Raw genomic sequence first — 16,601 nt, 5'->3', positions numbered from 1 at the left:
AAACACTTAAAGTCGTGGCCCACTGTTGTTACAGAGTATTCCTAAGACTCTGAGCACCACTGTCTGGGAGAAGAAAAAAGAAAAATGAGAACTCAAAGAGTTCCCCCAGTTAAGTGCGTGTGGTGTTTATGTATCAAGTTATGCTTGAAAATAAAACACTTAGGGTCATGGCTAGGCTCAAAGGTGCAAAGCACCAAGGAAAAGAAAAGCTATGTTCAAGAATCAATTAGAGCCTAAAGAAGAGAATCGATAATACCTTCCGAGTTCTAGTTTTGAAGGATGCCAATATTTCTGAGCTTCAAAGGATAGTGAGATGCCAAATCTATTCAGAATTAGAGTGTCATAATCCCCACTCAGCAACTAAACTCGAGCTTCATTGACAACTCAAAGTCCTATATTGTTTCTGGCTGCATGAGGACAAGCAACGGTTTAAGTTTGGTGTTGTGATGCGGAGCATCTTATACCCTTTTTCTAGTTAATTTTATATTGTTTTTAGTAAGATTTTATTTACTTTTACTTAGTTTTAGTGGAAAAATCACCTTTGAATGCTACTTTGAGTTTTTCTTGTGTTTTTATGTTTTCGGTGAAATTCGGAGCAATTTGGAGAAGCCTGGAGCAATAAAGGAAAATGCTGGCAGCACCCTCCCTGGGCGCTGAACGCTCACCTGGCGTTCAATGCCAGCAGGGAGCACAAGACCAGAAGCGCACTTCCCTCCTTGGGCGTTCAACGCCCATTCCTGAAGTTGAACACTAGCAAACAGCCCGTTTTACACCTCTTTCGGCCTCCAAGTGAATTTAGCACTTATTAGTTTTATTTTATTTTCTTTTTGTAATATTTATTTATAAATAATATCTTTTAGGTATAGAATTTATTATTAGGTTAGTATTTAAAGAAAAAGATAAATTAGGTTTAGGGTCTTCTTTCTTCCGCACTTTTCAGAACCCTGTTTTCTCTATAAGTCATGAGCAACTAAACCTCCTGGTTAAGGTTAGGAGCTCTGTTTATTTCTATGGATTAGAACTATTATTCTTCTATTTTAATTAATGTTGGATTCAATTCTAAGGTGTTATTTTCGTTCTTAATCTTATGAACTCGGTGGAACGAAAGTATGACCCTTTTCTACATGACCTCTTGTGATTCTCGAGAGAGTTATCTCACTTGAGCTACAGCTTAAAAACACTCCTCCTAAATTGCTAATTACATGAACTAATTTGGATATGTGACATATAATCCTGTTAGCTTTGGGTAATTAGGGTTTTTGTGGTGTTAAACTAGTTTTCTGAACTTCACCTTCTGATTTGAATTGAGCGACCACGAGAGTGGCATTTGATGAGGATAAGAGGAGATTAAATCACTAAGAGATTAGGATTTAATCACTTATGGTTTTCCATAGAATGAATTATAGTTGGTAAGATGTGTTAATCTGGAAAAGTAAACATCTCCGAGACCTTAACTGTTTTCTCATTATTGTTTTTACACCTAATTCTTATTGCTTTTTTTTATCATCTTTGTTTATGTGTTTTACACCAACAAACAACCTTTACTGTTTGCCTGACTAAGTCCAATAGGATAACTATTGCTTGCTCAGTCCGACAATCCTCGTGGCATCGATCCTCACTCACTTGAGGTATTACATGGATGACCCGATGCACTTGCCGGTTAAGTTGTACGAGTTCTAATTTCGTGCACCATGTACCTTGTGACTTTCTTCTAATTTCTTCATTCAAAACACTGCTCTTGGCAAGATCGATAGAGATTACACCATGCGGAGCAGAATTAGACAATGACATTCTGAGAATTTCCCATGAGTCTAGTAAGGAGCCAAGAAGTAACAATCCATGAACTTCTTCATCAAACTAAAACACATGGAAGATAACTGATTCATTATTCCTTGGAAGTTATTCAAGTGATCTGTCATTATTCATTATTCATTATTCATTATTTTCCTCTCCAAAAGTTTTTGGGACCGATTGCATACTTCTATAGGAGAATTGAGCTCCAACAGGGATCAGTTGAGATGGGACATCAAGAGCATTCCACTATCCTCTATGAAATAAGAGAATATCAAAGATCTATGAGGAAAGAACAACAGAGGTAGGAGTGTGACATAGAAGAAATCAAGCACTCTATTGGATCCTCCAGAAGGAGTAGTAGCCGCCATCACTAAGGTGGATTCGTTCCCTTACTCCTTTGTTGCCTATGTTAATTTTTCTGTTTTTCATGTATTTTGTTTTATTGTCTGTTTCTAGTGCATAATCATCTTTATGTCTTAAAGCTATGAAATATTCCATGCATCTATCACCTTGCTTGAAAGAAAATTTTAATTGAAAAAGAGAAGTAAGATGCATGAATTTCGAGTTTTATATTAAGAATAGTTCAATTATTTGATGTGGTGGCATTGCTCTTATTTTCTGAATGCATGAATGAATAGTGCATATTTGATGTTGAAGTTAAGAATGTTGGATCTTGAAAGAATGATGATAAAAGTGAAGTATTATTGGTGATCTGAAAAATCCTAAAATTGATTCTTGAAGCAAGAAAACAGTAAAAAGCAATAAAAGAAAAAAATAAAATATATATGCATCTGCGAAAAAAAAAGAGCAAGCAGAGAAAGAAAAATCCAATAGCTCTTTAAACCAAAAGACAAGAGCAAAAAGCCAGTAACTCTTTAAACCAAAAGGCAAGAGTAAGGATCCAAGGCTATGAGCATCAATGGTTAGGAGGGCCTAAAAGAAATATCTTAGCCTAAACAGTTCAAATCAGCTGCTTTCCTAACTATATGCTTATGGTGTGAAGGTGTCAAGTGAAAAGCTTGAGACTGAGCAGTTAAAGTCGTGATCCAAAGCAAAAAGGGTGTGCTTAAGAACTTTGGACACCACTAGCTGGGGATTCTAGTAAAGCTAAATCACAATCCTAAGGGGTTCACCCAGTTAAGTGTCTGTGGCATTTATGTATCCGGTGGTAATACTAGAAGACAAAGTGCTTAGGGTCACGGCCAAGACTCTAAAGAAGCTGTGTTCAAAAATCAAAAAGAACTAAACTAGGAAAGTCAATAATATCATCTGGATTCTAAGTTCCTAAAGATGCCAATTATTCTAAGCTTTAATAGAAAGTGAGATGCCAAAACTGTTTAGAAGCAAAAAGCTACTAGTCCCGCTCATCTAATTGAAACTGAGCTTCATTGAAATTGAGGAGCTTGAGCAAAAGTTTAACTCATAGACAGAGAAAGGACTGCAGATGTTGTCAGGATCTGATCTTCGTGCCCTCGAAGGAGCTTTTCTGGAGCTACAAAAGTTCAAATGGCGCGATCTTAATGGCTGTGGAAAGCTAACATCCAGGGCTTTCCAAAAATATATAATAGTCCATACTTTGCTCTGGATATGAAGGCCCAAAACTTGCGTTCAACACCAGCCACCTGCCCTATTCCTGATGTTGAATACCCAGAAGGGAGCAGCTGGCGTCCAACGCCCAAAAAGGAGTCCCAAGCCAGTGTTCAAAGCCCCTAAGGGGTACTAGCTCGTGGATTTCACCTTAGCTCAGCGCAAACACTCACCAAGTGGGTCCGAAAAGTGGATTTTCGCACTACTAGACTAGTTTATCTTATTTCTGTAACTCTTAGTTAGCAGATTAGTATATATAGGAGGAGATCACCCTTGTTTAGTATCTTCTTCCTTCCTCCGCCATTATTTTTTAACACTATTATGTACAATATGAGTCACTAACCTCCTAAGGTTAAGGTTAGGAGCTCTTCTGAGTTTCATGGATCAATAGTATTACTGTTTTCATTCAATATGTCTGATTCTATTCTCTTATGCATTCTCATTCGTCATCTCGTGAATTGACAGTGACCCGTGACAATCACCCTTGTTCTACATGGGTTCCATGCGATTCCTGACCCGGATAGCGTTGAACTAAAGCTAGAGATTGCATTGCGGATTCCAATAGAGTATCTGAGCAACTTTGGATATGTGACATGAAATCCCGTTGAATATGGGTGTGTGAGGTCTTTGTGGCGCTAAGGCTAGAGTCAGAGAAGCAACACTTTCTGATCCAGAAGATTTGCCTTGTCTGTGGCACCTTGAGTAAGATCGTGAAGGCGAGTGGACTGCTTAGAACTTCATCTTCTGCTACAGTGAGAAACTTAGAGGTGGCTTGATGAGAGGACATGAGTCATCTCAACGTGGTGGATTGCTGCAGTAAAGGAGGTTAACTTGATGAGAGGACATGAGTTAATCACTTATGGCTGCGATTGAAGGAATCAGAAAGTTATTGAAGAAGACAGTAAGAAAAGTTAATCCAGAAAGGCAAAGAATCTCCGAAGCCTCAACCATTCTATCACCATTGAATTATCATCTATCTAGTAATGTTTTGTTGATTTATCTATTTTATGCGTTTTTTCGTAACAAACTATATTTTCTATCTGCCTAACTAAGATTTGCAAGGTGTTCACTGCTTGCTCAAACCAACAATCTCTATGGGATTGACCCTCACTCACTTGAGGTATTACTTGGATGACCCGGTATACTTGTCGGTCTATCTGTGCAAATTCTGCGGAGCCAATTTCGTGCACCAGCTGACATCTTCACAAAACCTTTATGTGAAGATAGGTTCTGTAAACTAAGAACTGCTCTGAGAATGATTGATATCAAATCTATGGAATAATTGTGTCTAATGTTTTTCCAGATGTTTTTTTGTCTCACAGGTCGCAGGGAGACAAAACTGAGCACATGATGAACTCCTCTATAAGGTTTGAACAAGGCCCAAAAATCTTTTGAGATATGAGCTTGAAATAAAACTCAAATTGGTCACAAGTGATTCTTCATCACCGTTGGGCCTAAGTGAGATAAGCTTTGTTTAATGAAATGGGCCTCATACTTTCCTTGATCATTGCAAATTAAAGTTTTATTTCTTTTCTCTTTCTTCTCTATCTCAAGGCATATCTGTCAGTTATCTTTCAAATTCATCTTATTATGTCATTTCAAAAACTGCATCATTTTTTAATTTCAAAATTTTCTTTGAAAATATTTTCATTGAATAAATTCATGTTTTCAAGAGAAGTATTCGTTGTACATTAAATACGGTTTATTAATCACGAAAACCTCTCTCTTTTCCACTACTCCACTACGCTATTCTCTCTCCCCTATACTCATTCTTCTCTTCTTCATTATGAGAAAGAAGGTTACTATTAGAAGAGGCACTGGCACCTATATACCTTTTCACAACCCCCCACATTCAAAGCAACCTCAATTACACACTCACATACATATTCACTCTCACTCATCTTCATCTCAGTCACCTCAACAAACGGAATCCCTGGCTAGAAAAACCATTCATCCTAGGGCTTCCTTAGCACAGAAGGGGGCCGAGTCATCTTGGGTTAAGGGAGAAAAAAGAAAGGGTCCCATGTATGAAGAAGATCATCCATCATCTCCTCCTCCTCGCTCTACACCTCATCCTTCAGGACGATCTGCCCCTTCTAGCCGTCCTTCAAAAGCCTCCAGAAGGCCAATTCTCAAACCTATTAAGGAACTTCCTAATATTGACTCTCTTGACTACAAAACCAAATTTGTTAAACCTTCTCACTCTCACTATGATCCTCTCCGCTTCTCTTCCTATATAGATTATGAGTTTCATAAACAAGTGCTTTCAAAATGTTCTCTTCGCTTCTCTCTACTCACTATGATAACTTTAATCTTTTGAAATTTGAAAACATTTTTAAGATTTTAAAATCAGTTTATCCGAATTTGGTCAGAGAATTTTATGCTAACTTGCTTTTTCATGAGGGAGAAATCCACTCCTATGTCAAGGGTTGTCAAATTATTTTGAACAAGGAGACCATCGGTGATGCCCTCAGTTATGAAGATATTGGAGTGAGAGTATACATGTCTGGAAAATGGGATGACCATTTAGGTATCTCTCATCAGGATGCCTTGGCTAGCATTTGTGAAAATTTTCACTTATAGATGGTATGATTCCCACTCATAAGTCTCTAGGTCCTGTTAGAGTCCAACTCCACCGAATCATCACTCACATTATTCTTCCCCAAAGTGGATCATACCAGCTAGTTACCATTTGTGATATTTTGGTGTTGTATGCAATTCTGAATCTAGCTCCCGTTTCTTTTGCTTACCTTATGATCTATCATATGCTTGACTGCGTTCGAAGTGACAAAAATATTTCTCTACCATATGGAATGTTTCTGACTTGCATCTTTGAATATTTTACAATTGATCGGAGTAATGAGCCAGTCGAAAATAAAGTTTCATCTCTAAAGGGCGGTGGTGCAATGACACAAGCCAAAGGAAAGGGCACCAAGACAACTAAGGATCCAGTCTTGGATGAAAGTGAAGATGAAATCCCATGACAGAATTATGGTACTTTTGAAGTACCTTGATCCACTTGATGAGGACCAAGTAATGTCCGAGAAAGAGGAAGACATTTTGGAGACTGAAGAAGAGGAATCTGATGCCTAGTTATGTCATCTGCTGCCCTTGGAAGTTTGATATTTTTTTTCTAAATTCTGAACTCTTTTTGGTGGCACTGTGTTTCTTAGTACTTTGGGTACTGCTTTAACTACTGTTTTATGGATGACGGTAATAGAATTAGCTTATTAACTTTGTTAGTAATTTGCTTGTTTTACTTGCTGTTTTTGGATTATTTTATGACATTCTTTTTGTAGGTTTCCTCCTTGATGACAAAAGGGGAAAATGAAATGAGAAAAATGGGCTACTAAAAATAGTTGCCTCTATTTTCAATGCTTTGAACATGAGAAAAGGAACAAGAGAAAATGAGCTAAAAAATAGGCTGCTGAAAATAGCTACCTCTGTTTTGAACTTGTGAAAATTCCATGTTCTGTTTTGATTAACTGCCTCGGTTTTAAAAAGATGAAAACTCATATCTGAATACTTGTGTCTTAATTCTGAGAATGTTAGCTCTAATATGTGATTACTCTCTGTTTGTTTCATAAGGCTAATTGATCTTTTGAAAATCCTTACAAAAACTTAATATGATGGATGTTTTAGAAATGTTTACAAATCTTTTTGTTGTTTGGAAAAAGTTTCCACAGGTTGTTAAAAGCAAACATTCAGGGGGAGCTTAGTGATCAGAAGAAAGGAAGAGCTTTACATTAAAAATATCATCAACGTCAAGTTTCTAACCCTCAATCTATTTCAATTCATTGTTTTAATAATGTTTGTCATCAATGGGGAGATTGTTGAGTTTGAAAAACTAAAACTTGATTAAAGTGATGATAAAAAATTATTGGTTTTTATCAATTGGTGGTATGATGTTTTTGTTTAAGTGTGCAGGAAAATAATTTAATCAAAACAGGCCCAGTAAGCAAGCCCATAAACACAAACATATTATCCAAAACATATTTCAACCATATCACTCTATTCACTTAAATCTTGATCCATGAAGGCTAGGAAAAGCTAAACCATAAGTAAGAAGGAAATCAACCTAGCCCAAATAGATATTCAAGCCCAATGTGGTGGTGACATTCAAACCCATCTCTCTTCAACCTAGCATCTAACTGGGTAATCAACTCAAAATTCAATTGAATTTTGTTTCACTTTCACCGAACACAATCTCTCTCTTCTCTCTCTTCTTTCTCTTCCCTATCACATCAAGTTACTGAACCAAGAAAGAAGAAAGAAGAAAGATCTAAAGCTAGGGCTCGACGAAGAACCAGAATCTTGATTCCAAATTCAAGCAAGAAAGGCTACACCAAAGAAGAAAATCCTATTCGGACAGAGCATCTTCAAAAGTTACTTTCCCCATCATGCTTCAACAACAAACTGTGAAGAAATCAGTTGAGCCTCAAGAACAAATCAAGCAATCATGGAAAATAGAAAGTCAATGGTGCTCTGCCTTGAATCCACGATCTAAAACCAAACTTGGAAACAAAGAAAAGATTCACTGTCAAGATTAAAGGAATTTGAAGAGAAAAGTATGATGCATGTCAACGATTCGGCCTTCTCTCTCTTCATTGATCGTGTCGCTGTAAGTTTTGGTGAAGGTGAAAGAAGACAACCCAAGTGATGAATTTAGTTCAAACCTTGGAAGCTTTACTCTTCTATAATAAGAGTGAACAACCAAGGGTTGAGCAAGAGAGTGGAACAGAGAACATGGTTAAGTTCTTATAGCTTCCTAAGCTGTTCTAAGTTCTTCTCCTTCATGGATTCTATTGTGTTTCTTTTTCTTAGTTTAGTCTGTCTGAGTCTCATTGAAAAGGCAAACATGCTGAGGTTTTGTAAGTATAAGCCATTGAGTGGAAAAAGGCAGTGAACTAGACTTGGAAAAAAGCCTAAGTTATTTCAAAAATCCTTTGAATGTATTTCTGTTTTGTTGTTATGATCCTGAGGGGATTTTCTTGCAAGTTGGATTAGCACTTTACTGTTGAAAGCTAGGTTTGAGCCCTAGTCAAGTTCGGTTTAGGTTATAAACTGGACTAGTCCCAGATAGGATTGGGTAGAATCCTAGGGAGAATTGGTGATTGTAATCTATTGAAAGCTTAGTGAAATTCTGTCACTGTTGTGATGGAGACTGGATGTAGGCTACATTGCACTTGGTAGATAAACCAGGATACATCTGTGTGTCAATATCTACTCTCATTTCTATTTCTGACTCTGCAATATAGGAGACAAAACAAAAGTATCTCCTACCGAGTTAAAAGATGAAACCAAAATATCTCTTGTATTTACATAACAGAAAGCAAGTTTACATGAGAAAGAAAAAGGGGCCAAGATTCAACCCCCTCTTCTCTTAGCCACTGATAACTATCGAAGAACACATCGAGATTTTAATGTCAAAAACTCCCTCAATGTGAGAGGTAAAAATCACGAGTCGTCAAGACCAATGAAATAGCTCCACTATAATCAAATGAGGTACAAGAGAGTCTCAAACAAAGAACAAATCATGCATATAATCAGCCAAAATATCAAAGCACCAAAGCTTACAAATGAGAAGCAACAAGATGAACAATACCCAAAAATAGAGCTGTTATTCAAAGCCTATTTCTCCCTCTGCAAACCTCTAATCAAAATCTCCACCGAAGAATCTGCAGTCCAAATTTCACGTCAATCCAATGATGAATGAATAAGAAACTATTGTTCAAAGATTTTTACTCTCTGTAAAACGAGGAAACATATTTTCTCTTTTGCAAAGCCAATTTCTCCCACTACAGTCTTCCAATCAACATCTCCACCATCCATAATGAAGAACAAGATGAGAGGAACGCAGTTCAAATTTCAAGCCGATCCAACGGTGAACAAATGAGAAACTGCTATTTGAAATTTATTGCTTTACATAAAAATAGGAATTCTGTTTTTTCTCTTCTATCTCACTTTGATGGATACACTCTCTACCTCTCAATGACCTCAAAAATCTGATTAGGGTAGAGATACAAAGGTGCAAATTACACCCCCAATAAGTTGGATTTGGGCCTCACAAAGGAGAAAAAAACCCAACATACAAGACTCTTCATCAACCCCAAAAAATAAATAACAAAAAATTTAATAATTTCAACAATAAATTCAACCATTAATGGCAGCAAGAATCTTTTTAATAATCAATTCAACAATTTTTTAAGAAGAAAAATTTTAAAAAATCTGGAAAAGAGTGGACAAAGAGAAAGAGTAGGAGAGATGCGGCAGTGGAGAGGTGGCAGGGGAAAAGCGGAAGTGGTAGACTCGAAGAGGGAGAAGAAGAACAGCGAATCTGGAGATAACGCGAAAAACGAATCTGGGAGCAACCATGACAAAAGGCAACAGCGGGGGAATGGAATAGAAGCGAAGAACAAAGAAAAAAGAGAAAGAGGAAGGAGGGAAGGAAGAGAGGCGACGGTTGTTTGGTTGGAGAAAGGGAGGAGAAAGGTGAAAATGGTGGTTTGGGGGTGAGGGAGAAAAGGAAGAAGATCTTATGCAGAAAGAGGTAAAGCGTGAAAAATGGAAGAAGAAGAAAGAAGATCTGTAAAGGGCATAATTGAAAAAAATGGAAAAAAATTTGTGTCTATGTCTAAAAATTTGTGTTCCACCCCTTGGTCCAGTACACAAATTATGTATTTGTGTATTTGCGTGTCCATCCGTGTCTGCTAAAAATCTATGTCTCAGCAAACAATCAATGAATGTGTACCCCTGTGTCTATGTTTTAGTATCTATGTCTCTCAAACCAAACGCTGCCTAATGTCACAAGCATGCTCTTCTCTTGGCGTTATTTTGAGTATTTTTTGGAGACACACCTTTTTCTGTACTCATTTTTGAAACATAATTGGTTGAGAATTTCTGAATGTAGGAGGGTGCGGAAGTCTTGACAGAAGATGTTCCAACAAAGCTTGTACCTTTCAAGTGTTCATCAAAGAGGAGCAGAGTAGCAGAAGTTCATAATTTGTCAAAAAAAGGTTTTGCTGAATTCCTACCATGGCTTTTGTGGTACTTGGTTTTGATTTCATTCAAACTTATGGTAGTTTTCTTTGTTGAGCAGAGAAGAAGGAGTAGGATCAATGAAAAAATGAAGGCCTTGCAACATCTAATTCTGAATTCTATCAAGGTAACTCTAGAGTCCTTTTCATGCTTTAGTATTAAAGGGTGCATTTCATTAGTTTCATTATGAAAAAGCAAGGGAGTATAGGCACTATATTTTAGCATAATTTTGCTTAACAATTAATAACATTATAGTAGGAATTCATGGGGGGCTTCTTGTTATGAAGAACTCAAAGCTTATGCTTGCTTAGATTATATATTAGGCTTTAGTAATAATATTCTTCTCAAATTGCATAAATCTTTTCAAGTTCTGTTGACTGTTCTACTTGCTTTTACATGCTCTTTTTGTTATATGGCTGATGTGATCCAACGTAAGTTTGTAATAACAAAGTCTTTATTATATATGCAACACAGACAGATCTTCTTTTGATCGATTGCATCAACAGGTCGGCTAAGATGAAGCTAGCGAACTTTTGTGTCATCAACACATCAAGTCTGTATATGGCATCAATGAGTATCTAATAGTATTATAGATATACAAGCTTAAATTGGAGCAAAAGAGATTAGAGGAGGATGCTTTTGTTTATAATTCATTTCAACAGCAGCTTAAATTCTCACCAGCATACCAGAAGGTATACTGTTAATTCAAGTCCATCATAAGAAGATTGATAAATATCTTTGCTTCAATTTTGTTGCAGAAATATGTTAATACTATTTAAATGATGCTTTAGTTTTCCTAAGATATTTTGTATTATCTAGTTACTTAGCTTGGCTTCTACTTATAAAGTCTCTCTTATATTAATATGCTAGGTATTTAACAAAGATTCTTGAAGTTGGGGCTTGCTGGACAAGAAAAAATCCCGTAAACGAGTAGAGAACAGAGACGATAAATTTACTGACATTTCTTTTGAATAATTATTAGTACAAAAAAAGAAGGATTCATTCTGGTTAGTTTTCCTTTTATTATTTCGCTTATTCCTCTTTTCTTAAGCTTTTTAAGTTCATGAGAACATCCTATTCACCCAACATTGTTTTGTGTATTTGGTCAGGCAAAAGTTGAAAAATAAAGATTGTGCTGAAACTTATAACAATTACTGGCATGACTAACTGTAACCAGAGTTAGTTTAGTATGTAAATCTAAAGTTTACAACAGCGTACTGTCACGGTCACATCAATGTCTTTTTGGTTCTTTGTCTATGCCATTTTTTCTTGTTTGTGGGATATAGATATGAATACAAAAAACATTTGAGTTTTTTGGTAGAGTTTCTATATGATATATTGGTATTGGAGTTGGAGAACTATCGGTATTTTGATAGATCACCGAAATAGATATTGTCACTCATTTTGATAATGTCAGTTTTTTAAATTTATGTAAACATATATAATATAAAAGAAATCATGTGTGAATATATATGGAGTGACATTATCGAACATGAGTGAACATGTTATTTTCCTAGATCACTAAGCATTATATGCAATACTCACTATTTGAGAGAGACATCGATAAAACTTTATTAGTGGTTGGTAGTTGATAGGTTGGTATAATGATGTGTACTATGGCCAGGGCCCAGGGGTCCAATGTTTCTGTGTTTGCCACATTTTATGGGAATTGCTTCTTAATGATTTCATGCTTTAATCATATATATATTGTTAGTATATTTAAAAAAAAAACAAGTTGAGTTTTATCATTTATACCATTTTTCAGTATATCTTTATCTATATTTTTATTTCTTGATTAAAAAGCGAATATAATTAAATACAATTATTATTTGTTAAAAAAACTGCACTAAGTGATGAAAGTATTATTTTTCATGTAGGAAAAAAGTATTATTTCTCTTATAATAAATTAATAAAATTTTGGACCGATTATTTTTTTGTACTCCTAGAAATCTAATTTTCAAATGGAGAGCGGTGAGAGAGTGAGAAAGAGTCTGAGTCTTTGAGGGTGGCAGATAGCGAGGTAGCCGGCCATGTCGGTAGAAGCAATAAGGGGGAGAACGGGGGAGGAAATGCATTAAGTGAAAAGAAGGGGACTAAAGGGGTCAGTAACAAGACTCAAAGTCAAAGGTATCGTTCAGAGATAAAGTTGTTGGTGCTTCAGCAAAGAGAGTTTGGAGGTTGCTAATTCTCTTGATAGGGATAAGATGGCTACAGTAGTTGGTAAGCAAGGTGACTCGAAGATACCAACTGTGACGTTCACGGAAGAAGCAAAAGAGATATTGGCAGAGCCCTACAAAGCTGCCGTTGTGATCAAAGTTTTTGGAAAAATTTTAGCTATACAGCGATCACGCACAGGCTTAAAAGTGTCTGGAGAATCGAAGGAGGATATGCGGTACTAGATGTCGGTTTTAGCAATTTCTTAGTCAAATTTGATCTCTTAGAGGATCGAGAAAAAGTTCTCCTTGGAGGACCGTGGATGATTACTAGTAGTTATGTTGCGGTTTATGGTAACACATTTGGGTCTACCATGGTTTCGACAAGGATCACAGGTTTAAACATTAACTACTATTAAGAGAAAGCCAAGAAAATGATTGCGTCAGCGATTGAAAAACCGATCCACGTTGTTAGCCACCAAGTCTGCAAAGAGGGGGAAGTATGCAAGAGCATGTGTGCAAATCAACTTGGGACTTCCAGTCATAAAGAGAATTCAAGTTCATGGTCATATGTATGACATAGAATATGAGCACTTGAATTTAATTTGTGAAAAATGTAGCTGCTTTGGGCACGTAACAAGAGAATGTGCGAAAGAGAACAACAATGGCATTGAGAAGGAAAGCACGGTGAAGGAAAAAATTTTGCCGTCACTATTTTCGGTGGATAACAACGAGAAAACAGCGGAAGGTAGTCAAATCCCAGTAAAAAATCAAAATTTAACTTTTGAATATAGAATTAATGCCAAATCAATTCCAATTATGGAGAAGCATGGAGCAGTGGATCTTGTACACAATAATTTGCAAGAATCACGCATGGATAAAGATACTCATGCAAAAGAGGGTGAATGGGTTACAGTTAGTAGAAAAGGCAAGGAAAAAGTGGGTAAAGGCCCAAAAGTGGTACCAAAAAAGGCCAACATAGCAATATGCTCTAATTTGATGAGTAAGAAATTTTCTCTTGGGCCTACTAACATGCATGATGGATCCTCATCAAATGCAAAGGTGGGGTCCAAGGAAAAGAAGAATTCTCCATCTACCCTTGGCTCTTTGGAAACAGCACAGGTGGCTTTCAAGGATCAGAGCAATCCCTTTTTCAAAGCAGGGCACAAAAGGCAGTGTCCAATTACACTTCAAAACTCACCTATTGAAGCATTGTCAATGGATTCTCGAGCACAAAAAGAATTTGATAAAGCTGGTGTAATAACAAACCCGGAGAACCAACCTCAACAGAAGAATGACAAGTTCAAGAGAAGAAGCTTGGAGATAGGGGCCCATCAACGTGAGGTAGGATGATTAAACATTCCAATTATTTAATTTATTTTTATGGATTGTGGCCTTTCAAATGTTATTAGTTGGAATGTAAGGGAGCGTCAAATAAGTTGTCTCGGGTGCACTGTAAGGAGTTGGTACGAAAATATCAACCAACTTTTTTTATTTTGGTGGAAACTCATATTGGGTTTGAAACTAAAAGATTTTTGGGGGAGATTAGGCTATTATCCTGTAGTGATTGTAGATGTTGTTGGGCACAAGGGAGAAAAATGGTTCCTCTCTGCTAATTTAAAATTTTCTTGTAAAATTCTTTGGGCTATGAATCAACGTGTAACATTGGAAATTGATGGTGGTGGGAGAAGATGGATTTGCAGTGCGGTTTATGGTAGCCCTCAAGCCGCTAATAGAGTATATTTATAGAGTCATCTGCTTGATATTGACTTGTGTATTTAGGACCCGTGGGTGGTGGTAGGAGATTTTAATGATATTTTGAGTGTTCATGAGGTGAAAGGTGGTAATTTCTATTCGAATCGCAGTAGTATCTTTACAAGCACTTTATATTCTTGTGGTCTTTTTGATCTGACAACCTCTAGGAGATGGTTTACTTGCTTTCATAAAATTAAAGGAAACAAAGAAATTGCAAAGAGATTAGATAGAGTTTACTGTACTATAGAATCTTCTTTTTCCAGAAGCATTTGTTGAAGTTCTCAGCCGTTTTCACTCTGATCATTGTCCCCTGCTTATTCAATGTCAAGGAGTTCCTGTCAAGAAAGGAAACCGACCTTTTAGATTCTAAGCAGCATGGGCGATGCATCCTGATTACAAGGCCATTGTTCAGAAATCTTGGCATCCATAGGAAGTTGCTAGGGGTTCAAGAAGCTTCGTTAGAATTCAACTCTACGGTCTTTGGTAATATTTTTATTAAAAAGAGAGAATTGGAGGCTTATTTGAATTGTATACAATGGAAAATGGAAGCTGACGATGATCTGATTTTGAAGCACAAAGAGGAAGAATTAAGAGTTGAGTATAATCTAGTGTTGGCTCAGAAAGAGTTGCTTTGGTACTAGAAGTCAAGAGATCAATGGGTCCAGTATGGTGATAGAAATACTAGTATTTTCCATATGCAAACCATCATTAGAAGAAAATCTAACAAGGTTTATGGGTTGCTTGTCAGTGATGGGTCTTGGTCTAATGATCCGGAAGTTTTGCAAAGAGAGGTTGTTCATTTCTTCAAAAATATTTTTTGCTCTACTGAGCCTGTTGAGGTTAATTGCATGGGAGAAATTCCTATGCCAACTCTTAGACAAGATGCTTGTGATAATTTGTCTAAACCAGTGACAATGTTGGAGGTTAAAAAAGCTTTGGATAATATGAGCTCGTTCAAAACTCCTGGGTTAGATGGTTTTCAAGTATTGTTCTTCAAGGAATATTGGGATGTGGTGGGTCATGAGGTGTGCCGTACTGTTCAGAAAGCATTCTTAGGGGAGACGTTAAGTCATTCTTTGTTGGAAACTTTGATTGTTCTTATCCCTAAGTGAGACCTTCCAACTAGATTGAAAGATTTTCAGCCAATAAGCCTTTGTAATGTCATTTATAAGCTTGTGACTAAAGTCTTGGTTAATAGATTACGACCTTTCTTGGATGAGATCGTTAGCCCAACTTAGGGAGGGTTTATTCATGGTAGAGGAGCGCCTGATAATATTATTGTCACCCAAGAAGTTTGATAAACCCATATTTCATAATATATTTTGTGCTTAGTTTGAGTGATTTATTCAATTCTTCACCCACTTATTCATGTTAATTGCATGGTTTTACTTTCCCTTCCTTATTATGTGATGTATGTGAAAAACATGTTTTCTATGCTTTTAAATTAATTATTTTAATCACCTTTAATTCCATTCGATGCCGTGATTAGTGTGTTGAGTAGTTTTCAGATCTTCTAAGGTAGGAATGACTTAAAGGATGGAAAGGAAACATACAAAAATGGAAGAAAAGCACAAAACGGAGCCTCTGAAGAAACTGACATCCACGCAATCACATGGGCGATGTGGACGCATGCCAAGCACAAAGAAGCAGCGACGCGGCCGCATGATTGACGCGACCGCGCGCCTTAAGCAGAATGCACATGATGCGGTCGCATGACTGACGCGACCGTGTGGCAAGAAAAGCTCCGAATGACGCGACCGCGTGACCCACGCGGACGCGTGATAGAGGCCACGCACCAGAAATTGCAGAAAACGCTCATAGCGAATTCTGAAGCCCTTTTTTGCCCAAATCCAAGTCCAGAAGGCATAGACCAGAGGTTATGAAGTGAGGGAATGCATCCATTTAGAGAGAGACTCCACTTTAGTTTAGTTTTCATGATTTAGATTTAGTTTTGAGAGAGGTTCTCTCCTCTCTCTCTTAGGATTAGGATTTAGGACTTCTCTTAGTTTTAAGAGTGACTTTCAATCCCAGGTTTAATGTTCCTTTACTTTAAGCTTCCCTTTTTTCTTTTATTCATGCCATTAATTCAGTTGATTATTTATTTTTATAAATTAATTTATGAATTCTTCCATGTTACCAATTACTCTATCAATTTAATGTTATTTGAGGTATTTCAGTTTACAATTGCTCTCTTTAATTTATGTTACTGTTGCCTCCCATCTGAGGATAGTTTTATTCCAAGTAGATTTACTTTTCCCTTTGCGGTTTTGGTTA

The 16,601-nt window shown here is 36.8% G+C and overlaps 1 long non-coding RNA gene across 1 annotated transcript; it reads left to right on the top strand.

The window, feature by feature from the left end:
- The first annotated feature begins 10,184 nt into the window (after window positions 1-10,184).
- LOC140177316 (uncharacterized) lies at window positions 10,185-11,569 on the top strand. The gene is made up of 4 exons (XR_011869143.1): window positions 10,185-10,397; window positions 10,481-10,546; window positions 10,894-11,111; window positions 11,290-11,569. It is a non-coding gene; the product is annotated as an uncharacterized lncRNA (long non-coding RNA).
- Window positions 11,570-16,601: the final 5,032 nt, after the last annotated feature.

The sequence above is a fragment of the Arachis hypogaea genome, chromosome 12 (assembly GCF_003086295.3).
Source record: "Arachis hypogaea cultivar Tifrunner chromosome 12, arahy.Tifrunner.gnm2.J5K5, whole genome shotgun sequence".
Lineage (NCBI taxonomy): Eukaryota > Viridiplantae > Streptophyta > Magnoliopsida > Fabales > Fabaceae > Arachis > Arachis hypogaea.
Note: the sequence above shows the minus strand (reverse complement) of the source record. Positions and strands in the feature narration are given on the sequence as shown.